The sequence below is a fragment of the Balaenoptera ricei genome, chromosome 2 (assembly GCF_028023285.1).
Source record: "Balaenoptera ricei isolate mBalRic1 chromosome 2, mBalRic1.hap2, whole genome shotgun sequence".
NCBI classification, from domain to species: Eukaryota; Metazoa; Chordata; class Mammalia; order Artiodactyla; family Balaenopteridae; genus Balaenoptera; species Balaenoptera ricei.
This window is the reverse complement of record NC_082640.1, coordinates 100,219,388-100,228,892: the sequence shown is the minus strand read 5'-3', so window position 1 is coordinate 100,228,892 and position 9,505 is coordinate 100,219,388. Positions and strand designations below refer to the sequence as shown.

The window sequence follows — 9,505 nt, the reverse complement described above, 5'->3', positions numbered from 1 at the left end:
CCGGCGCCTTCCGCCCCTCCTTTACCCTCCCCAAGGCCTCCCAACTGGGAAATAATATCCTGGGAGGAAAAACTGGGGTGGGGTGGGGGCGAGACAGGCGCTGTTCTGTAAGATGTGTCTGTAACTACCGGCTCCTGCGTGCTGCCTTGGGAGCCCCACCTACCTCCTCCTATCCAACTGCTCTCTGTGCACATACTCGAACCCACTCCAGGTAGACGTCTCATATCACAGACAGTCAGCTCCCTAGAGGCACCCACTTCTCCCGAATGGTTTCCACACAAGCCCTCCTCACAGGCAAACAGCCCTTGCACAAACGCTTCCCACCCGGCCCTGATGGCAGCTCACGCATATACACAGAAATCCCTTCAAGTCCCAGGTTTCATTGCCAATCAGCTTAGTGACAGAATAGAAACAGACAAGTCAATAAATCAAGTCTAGAAACAGTTCCAGTGTTGTCTATCATAAACCCCTTATCCTCCAGAGGCTCGGATGCTCAAGCATTTTTGTCTTAGAAATAAAACCAATTTCTCCCCAGGAATCTTGTAGCCCTGAGGCCAACGCCAACATTTGCTTTTGACTCTGATGGAAAGGTAGCAGCTTCACCTCACCAACATCCCTCTGAGCACTACCTCAGTGTCTCCCTCACTCTTAGGCTCATATCTGTCTTGTGAGGGAGCAAAGAGCCACATAAGGCCCCACAGGGAAGGGGGCTCAAAGCTGGAGTAGAGTAAGATGTGATGGCAAAACTGAGAATACCTTAGGATTCCCAGGGCCCCAGGTCTCAAAATATTTGTTGAGTTTCTGCTTTGTGCATATTCTGGTTGGTGTTATAGGACAGTGCTTTCCAAACTGCGATATGCACACGAATCTCCTGGGGAATTTGTTAAATTGAAGTTTCTGATTCTGTAGGTCTAGCTGGGATGGGGGTCCCGGTGTAGTTCCAACAGGCTTCCAGGTGATACAGATACAGCTGGCCCTCCCACCACACTTTGAGTAGCAGGACTGTAGGAGATACTGAAATAGCTGATATTGTGTCTGGTTTCATGAGCTATAATAGAGAAAATAACGTGCACATTGTAACAATGTGCAGCTTAAAAAATTGACTAACAAAGCAAAGCTGGACATGGAGATAATAAATTCTAGAAGAATTGTCCAGTTGATCCATATTGGAGGGTCTCCTCAATCACCAGGTGTCTGACAACAATAATTGTGGGCTCTAGCCAGATCTCTGAGGATCAGTGGCAAGATACTCAATGCCACTGATTCTCACTTTCCTTATATCTGCAAAGGGCATGATGACTGTTGTGTGAGGATTAGGGGAAATGATGGATATGAAATGATGGAAATGGTGGAACAGGATTTGAAAACTGTAAAGTGCTTACCATGGTAGATGTCAAATGAAGCCACATATGTTTAAGAAATATGGAGTTAAGCTGCTGACAGCTCAGAGGAATGGAATCAATCAAGTCTACACAAAAGATAGTAGGCTTCATGGAGGGGGTAGACCTAAGCTGGGTAGGATTTGGACAGATGAAGCAAAGGAGTGAAAGATCATTCCAAGCTAGGAGGTCAGCATGAGTTGAGTGAAGGGATTGAGGTGGGAACCAGCCTACCATAAAGAAGGGGTGGGTTCATAGTGAGGAAGAGTAGGAGGTAAAGTCACATGAGGAGGGGGGAGGATATCATAAGGGTAGAGTTTAAATGATAATTAAAATGCTGTAATACCTTATGTGCACCATGAACTTACTCTTGTTTTAAACTATCTGTTAATGCACTTTCCTCCCCCACCAGAGTGTGTGCTCCTGGAATCAGGCATTGTTGAGCACCTCATGGGACCAGGCAGCTTGCTAGGAACCAAAGATACAGAGGTGAGGCCCTCTCGGCAAGCCTCCTCTAAGACCTGGGTGGAGTTTGCCAGATCCAAAGTCTTGCAGTTAAGCATGTTAAGCATTGTACTATAGACTCAGGATTCCGAAGGGGAGCCGGGTGTTCCCATCACTTAGTGCAGAGCCTGTCATGTGGCAGGAGCTTAACAACTGTTGAAATGAATAAAGATCATTTCTCTTGTTCGTATTTTTATATAGCTATAATTGTGGTATACACAATTTTATGTCCTTATTTTTTCCACTTAACATTGCATATTTTCCCCATTTTTATTATGTAAGCTCTATTTTCTTCCAATTTTTTTTCAAAATAATTCAAACCTACAGAAAAATTCAAAGAAAGTACAGTGGAAATCTGTATAGCCTTCAACTAGATTCACTACTTTTTAACACTTTGCCACATTTGTTCTATCCCCCCACCCTTTTTTTTCCTGAACCATTTGATGCAAGTTTCAGGTATCATGATACTTCAGCTCTAAATACTTCAGCAGCCATTCCCTAGGAATAAAGAATTCTTGCATGGGGCCATTAAGACCATTACCATAATAGTATTGTCTATTATACAGTCTATATTAATTTTTTTCCATTTCCCCCCCAAATGTCATATATATATATAGTTGGGGGTTTTTTTGTTTGTTTGTTTTTTGTCCTGATTCAGGATTTATCAAGGTTCCCCTGTTGCACTGGTTTGTTTCTTTAATCTCTTTAAATCTTGAACTGTTCCCCATTTTTTTCTTGCTAGTTTGTTTTTCATGACATTGATCATTCTGAAATGTCCAGGGCAGTTGTCATGTAGAATGTCGCACATTTTGGATTTTTCCATAGTTTCCTCATGATTAGATTCAGGTTAGACATTTTTAAAAAGACCATTACATGAGGGATGTTGTGGACTTTCTAGTGTGTTACACTGGCAGGCCAGCCAATAGTGCACATTTGTCCTTCATTGGTGACGCTAGGCTTGATCACTTGGTTAAGTTGGAGTCCATCAGATCTCTCCATTTCACAATTTCACAAAGTAAGTTGTGGTGTGATAACCTAAGACTATTAGCTCCCAACATGTTTTACCCAGTAGTTTTAGCTTCCATTGATGATCTATGCTTACATTTGTTATTACACTGGGGATTGCAAAATGATGACTCTAATTGTCATTCTGTATTTGTTTTTTTTTTTTAATTTTATTTATTTATTTATTTATTTTTGGCTGTGTTGGGTCTTTGTTGCTGCGCGCGGGTTTTATCTAGTTGTGGGGAGCGGGGGCTACTCTTCCTTGCGGTGCACAGGCTTCTCATTGCGGTGGCTTTGTGGTGGCTTCTCTTGTTGCGGAGCACAGGCTCTAGGCGCACAGGCTTCAGTAGTTGTGGCACACGGGCTCAGTAGTTGTGGCTCATGGGCTCTAGAGCACAGGCTCAGTAGTTGTGGTGCACAGGCTTAGTTGCTCTGCAGCATGTGGGATCTTCATGGACCAGGGCTTGAACCCGTGTTCCCTACATTGGCAGGCGGATTCTTAACCACGGAGCCACTAGGGAAGTCCCTGCATTTGTTATCTGACATTCATTTCTGTAAAGAAGAGTTTCTCCCCCTCCTCCTCCCTCCCCCTCCTCCTCCCCACCCGCCACCCCCCCCATCCCCATGGTCTCAAAAACTCTTTTTTTAAAAATTCAATGTGATATAATCCATTACCATCATCATTCTGTTTGATGCTCAAAACTGTCCCAAATTGGGCCAGCAGGAGCCCTTTCAAGAGGCTTCTGCATTCTTTTGACTTGGTCTCACCAATCTTTAAACACTTACTTGCGTTCTCACACAAGATGTTCCAGACTCAACTTGTACTTACCCTGCTGCAAAATGTAACCAGTCGTTTTTTCAAGGGAGTCTTACTCCTTTTAGTTGGAAATGGTATTTTAAAATTGACTTTGTACTTTAAAAATGGCAATTTAATATCTCATCAAATGAGCCTACCTCAGTTTAGCTCATCACTTTATTTGTTTAGCATTTAGGCTATTTCCGTTCTCCTCCCTTCTAAATAACTGTAACAAACATCTTTATGCGGATAACTTTTCCAAGTTTAGGATTATTTCCTTTGACAATATTCCCAAAAATGGAGTTGTTGGGGCAGGGAGTGTACATTTTTTTCTTACTCTTGATACACATTATCCATCTGCTCTCATAGAAAGTCTTAAAAGTCAACAACGACTTCTAAATGTTAAGCCCAGTTATTTTGTCTCATTCCTCTTTCTCCTTTGCAGCACCTGAGTCTGCTGACCTCCTCTGTGCTTGCAACTGTCTTCTCCCAAACTTTCTGTAAAATGACACTGTTCTCCTTTCTCTCAAGGCAAATCCTCTCTTCCTCCCTTAACCTCCTAAATTTTCACATGTTCCAACACCTAGACCTTAGAGCTCACTTTTCTTACTGGGTACTAAGTGGGGTGTCCTCCCTTCTATTTGTTTGACTTTGAATGCCCAGTCCCATCCTGAGCTCCCATTCCTTCTGGTTTTGTCTTCTAAGTCTGGCCCTTGGCTTTGCTCTCCAGCCTTGCCTTGGGTCCATCTCAGTCCACAACCTTGAGAGGACAAACATATCCCAGTATACTCATATATGCACTCTGTTCTTAGAGATTCTGCATGTAGATGGAGCTTCATTTGGGCCGTGTTTTCTATTTGTCTGATATAAAAATAACATGGGGGACTTCCCTGGTGGCGCAGTGGTTAAGAATCCGCCTGCCAATGCAGGGCACACAGGTTCGAGCCCTGGTCCGGGAAAATCCCACATGCCGCGGAGCAACTAAGCCCGTGAGCCACAACTACTGAGCCTGCGAGCCACAACTACTGAAGCCCGCACGCCTAGGCCCATGCTCCGCAGCAAGAGAAGCCACTGCAATGAGAAGCCTGCGCACTGCAATGAAGAGTAGCCCCCGTTCACCGCAACTAGAGAAAGCCCACGCGCAGCAACAAAGACCCAACGCAGCCAAAAATAAATAAATAAATTTATAAAAAAAGAAAAAACAAAACAAACATGGTTCTGTGTTGCAAGAATACAACTTAAGATGCAACCATAAAGAAAACCGGGCCACTTCTCTCATTTATGGACTCAAGCAATCTCTTTTCAAATATTTATGGAGAGGCTGTATTCTTGGAACACAAATATAGTAGGATTCAGTTTTGCCTTCAATGAACTTGAATTTTCTAACTTTAGTGGTTTGTGATTTAAGCTGGATCCTGACAATAAGATAAGAGATGGAAGTGGAGGGTCTCCAAATGAACTATCAAGTCTAGTCCCTCTTCCCAACTCCAAACCCAGGAGGCTTCCCTGACTTTCCAACCTGAAATAAAAATAGGGCTGATTCCCAGCAGAGCCCAGGCTCCCAAAAGTTTTTTACAAGCACAGTAAGGAATTCCTTTCCCTTATCTTATCACCCCAAATAGTGTCCCACCCTCCCTAGCTGGGAGCCAGTGCCTGGGGAGAAAAAGGACTGGATCAGGTGGAGATTCCCCTGGGTATGTATACTCTTTCCTGTAAAGGGAGATTGCCTACCAATGCAAATCTAACACTTCAGGTCTGACTTCTGGGGGTGAGGAGGAGGAAGGGAAGAGGTCACCTGTATTATGCAAGAAGCAAGGGGGGAATATATTTGCATACATATATACATATATAAATATTTATTTATACAAAGACTGCCACAGAAAAACATATTGGAAACTGGCAATAATTGGTAGATAGGGTGAACAATGAGAGGGAGACACTTTTCACTGGGCTTGTGCATATGTATTCTCTATTTGATAATGAATAAACCATTTTTTTAAATAAATGTATGAAAAGGAAAAAAAACAGCAAGGCCACAGGGGCGCTGTTTTGTTGGTGTAGGAGAATTATTTAGACACTGATTTTCCATGTTTTTCAGGAGGTAAGGGGTTACAACTGATCATAGAGGTGTTTCAGTTTTCAGAGTAGAGAGATGCAGCGTTTCATTTTTAAAAAATGAGTTACGATTTATACAAAGTGTTATGGGTTGGGGGGAAAAAAAGGAATTAAAAAGGACAAGCCCCTTGCCGTGCCATTGTTCCCACAATGCCGTGACTCGGATTCGAACCGAGGTTGCTGCGGCCACAACGCAGAGTACTAACCACTATACGATCACGGCGAGCTACCGGGGACCTGTCGGCGGCCCTTTCTGATTGTCTTCTTCAACAGTTAAAGGCCTTCCCATTCTGCACGTCACCAAAGGGTCCACCTATGGGGCGGGTTCTGGCCTAAGGCCGGGTCTGAGAATGCGCAGGCGCATTGCTCTCTTGCCAGTTGGTCTGGTTTTCTCCTGTTTTGGCCCATTAGCCACGGGAGGTGGGGATGAGGCAGTGGGAAAGGGTGGGTTCCATGTAAGAGTTTAGGGGGTACCACTTGGGCATCCAGAGACGGGACTGACCGGAGCTGAGTGTTCACAAGCTGTGTAACTCTCATTCCTTGGAGGACGCCCATCTCCTCTGCCCCGAGACCCTTCCAGCGACCCCAAACCTGCCGGGGGGCGCTCCTCAGGGCTTCTCTCTGTTGATTCCCCCAGGAGTGATCTAACGGCAGCCTCTGTGGATAATGTGGATGCCCGCAGAACTGGGCTGTCCACTTAGAAGGGACTCAATGAACACACCCTGCCGTTCCCCTCCCCTCCAGCACCCGCTTCCTTGTTTCTCTTATCCCCGCTACGGCCCTGACTCGTCCCTCCGCAGGGCTCCCGCCGGACCCGGTGTCCTCCTCTGTTGCGTCGCTGGGCGCAGCAGGGACTGGGTCTGATTTTCCTTCTTGTACATCAGTGCTCTCGTCTCCATGGCGCCTAGAACCAGGCCGAGTCCACAGTAGGCAGTGGCTTTTTGCTAAAATGAGAACATACCCCTGGTTCTAACGAGTGAATCCAGAGAGACCACCGGTCTCTTCAGTGTCGTCTGCTCTAATTACTGGCCCCCTTCAGAGCCGCCAGAGGGATCTTGCTAAACACGAATAGAATCCTCTCCCTCCTCCACCTCTCATCACCACCCCCGAGGCTGCGGGAAATTTGTCTACCTTTTCCAGCTCATCCTGTGGCCTTCCCTCAGTGTCGTTTCCCATTCCCTAGTTACTTGCTTTCATTCAGTCAACAGGTCCTTGAGAGGCGCCTGCTACCTGTCAGACCAGGGCCTGTGGGCGTAGTGGGGGTGGGGAAGAGAGAAGATTTACAAAGAGGAATTATGATTGTTCCTTTTGGAGCCCTTAGCACACGAGATAATCCTGGCTGCTTGACAAATTCCCTTTCTGCCTTTAAGAGCTACTTCAAAGGTCACCTCCTCTGCGAAGCGTTCTCTTCCTATTATTGGGAGCCCCTTTTCAGTGCTGCCATGGACATCGGTACATATGTCAATTATAACACTTATTGGCCTTATGAGTGTTCGGTGCTTTGTCTGGGCTGGGCATGATAAAGTGCATAGCCCAGGGTAAGCGGAAGCCTATATGCTCCCGAAGTTCAATTCAGCGACACCTGGCGTAAGCATCGTTTCCAACTGTCACAAGGGGATTGGGATCCATTTTCAAGAAAGTTATTACAAACTAGAGATAAAAACGGAGGAGACCCCTTGCCGTGCCACTGCTCTCGCAATGCCGTGACTCGGATTCGAACCGAGGTTGCTGCGGCCACAACGCAGAGTACTAACCACTATACGATCACGGCGAGCTACTGGGGACCCGTGAGTTTTTTTTTCTCGTCTAAGCACTTCTCTGTTTAAGGCCCCGCCCCTTGGCCGTGTCACTGCTGGTTTCCGCCCACCTCTAACCTCGCCTCTCCCTGAGGGAACGCAGGCGCACTGCACACTTGCTTTCTAGATATCCGTCCGCCCTCGCCCGCCCGCGAGATCCCCCCGCTTCATTACCGAGGTGCGGGTTTTCTGCGAGTTCCCCTTACTCCGCATCTCGAAGGAAGTTGTGCGGCTGGGTCCGAACTGATTTTACTTCTTGTGGGATTTAAGAGACGGCCCCATTCCTAGCAAGAGCCCATTCAGATAGCGTGAGCGCCAGGACACGGTGGGTGTGAGAGGGACCCAGCACCGCCATTCGGACGATCCCCGGGCCTCACATTCGTACAGGCTGCGGGAGAGTCCCGGTCGTAGGCCTGGCCTCCTAGGAGTCCTTTAGTTTGCAGAGGACTTTCATGTCCTCTCTTTCACGGGCCGTGCGGACGACCAGCAGAGACTTCAGCCGGGAGTCCACGGCGCCCCTACTCCACTTCAGGCTGGGCGCCAGGGCCAGAGGGGCCTGGTCGACAGTGAGCGGCTTGGGAAGGCGAGAGCGGCAGCCACCTAGACGAGGACGACACTCAATGACGCGCCCCTCGCGGCGTCCCAGTAGCTCGCCGTGATCGTATAGTGGTTAGTACTCTGCGTTGTGGCCGCAGCAACCTCGGTTCGAATCCGAGTCACGGCATTGTGGGAACAATGGCACGGCAGGGGCGCCTTTTTAGATTCCGGAAGCCACATTCTTCGGCGGTTTCGCCCCAGCTGCTGCTTGACGTTAGGTCAGGGCCGAAAGTATAACGCGGCAAAGGGTGAACGCGGGGACTTCAGTGAATCAGCCAATCGTCATCTTCCTTCCTATATGATTGTTTAATTTGGGGGAGGTTATTCCGTGTTGTACTCATTATCTTTCCTCATTTGGCCCCTGTCAGTGGTGAAGTCATCTATTGGGTTTTCTAAAAAGCCCTCACACTCGCTAAAACTTCAGTACTTTGGAGTGCAGGGATTATAGGAATACTGTGCAAACATTTATTAAGCGTTAGAAGAGTGCAGAGTAGACAATACAGTGTGACGAGTGAAAAATCTGACTGCTCTGGAGGTGCTGGTTCCCGTAGCCACTATGAGGGTGCGAAAGAGGACTTTGTGGCCTCCATCTCCACAGCCTCCTGGGTGAGAGGGATATTCTCGTTGAGAATTTTTCCTAATCTGCCTCAGGTTTAAAGCAGATTTTGTTTGTTACTTTGTTTTATGAGCACTTAAAAAATCCAGACTCAACAAATTTAGGTCTGTCATTTAGGCATTAGGCGAAAATGGAAATATGTTTTGGATTTGGCTCTCAGGTGGCTGGCAGCGGCTGTGTCACTGTCAAGGAAGGAATGAGATAGGACTCAGTGAGCAGTGAGCCTCTCCAGCTTCTCCCAGGGAACCTGGGGGTGGCAGAGCAAGTCAGGAAGCATTCCTGGGAGAGATGGACATTGCAGTGGGGTTGTGCTCCGTTTACTGACAGTCTGTCAACAAAGGCTTACTGAACAGCCTGTAAAAGCAAGAAACTGTGGAGGGCTGTAATTTTCCGTGTCTCCCCACTCCCACTTCCGTAAGTTTGATGACTTTAAAGCCACACAACAGGACAGCTCAGACCACGAGAGAATAGAATGAGGGAAGGTGAGCCTGAGAACTTGCCAGACTTTGGACACTGATTTAAGTGTTATACGTATAGAAAATCAACATCACCAGCAAAAAAAGAACCAGCCAACAGAAATGTGACAACTTCTGTTCCTCTGACCACTTACCAAATAACTGTACCGAAGGTTTTTTAAATCTGCAGCCTAGAATAAGATGTCAGGGTGGGAAGCAAGGAAAGGATCCAGCTTTTTCTC

The 9,505-nt window shown here is 46.8% G+C and overlaps 1 protein-coding gene and 3 non-coding genes across 10 annotated transcripts in view; 2 read left to right on the top strand and 2 right to left on the bottom strand.

Annotated features, from left to right (window-relative positions):
• Positions 1-5,950: 5,950 nt before the first annotated feature.
• Positions 5,951-6,022, bottom strand: TRNAH-GUG (transfer RNA histidin (anticodon GUG)). Its single transcript has one exon. It is a non-coding gene; the product is annotated as a tRNA-His (tRNA).
• A 1,476-nt stretch (positions 6,023-7,498) lies between these two features.
• On the bottom strand, positions 7,499-7,570 carry TRNAH-GUG (transfer RNA histidin (anticodon GUG)). The gene has a single exon. It is a non-coding gene; the product is annotated as a tRNA-His (tRNA).
• A 162-nt stretch (positions 7,571-7,732) lies between these two features.
• The window catches only part of SLC28A2 (solute carrier family 28 member 2), an 81,778-nt gene continuing 80,005 nt past the window's right edge, over positions 7,733-9,505 (top strand). For 3 of the 7 annotated variants that reach the window (XM_059913386.1, XM_059913377.1, XM_059913381.1), the window contains exon 1: positions 7,942-8,264. The gene's annotated coding sequence lies outside the window, so the exon portion shown is untranslated. The other 4 variants (XM_059913385.1, XM_059913384.1, XM_059913387.1 and 1 more) reach the window with 4 other exon arrangements.
• TRNAH-GUG (transfer RNA histidin (anticodon GUG)) lies at positions 8,248-8,319 on the top strand. The gene has a single exon. It is a non-coding gene; the product is annotated as a tRNA-His (tRNA).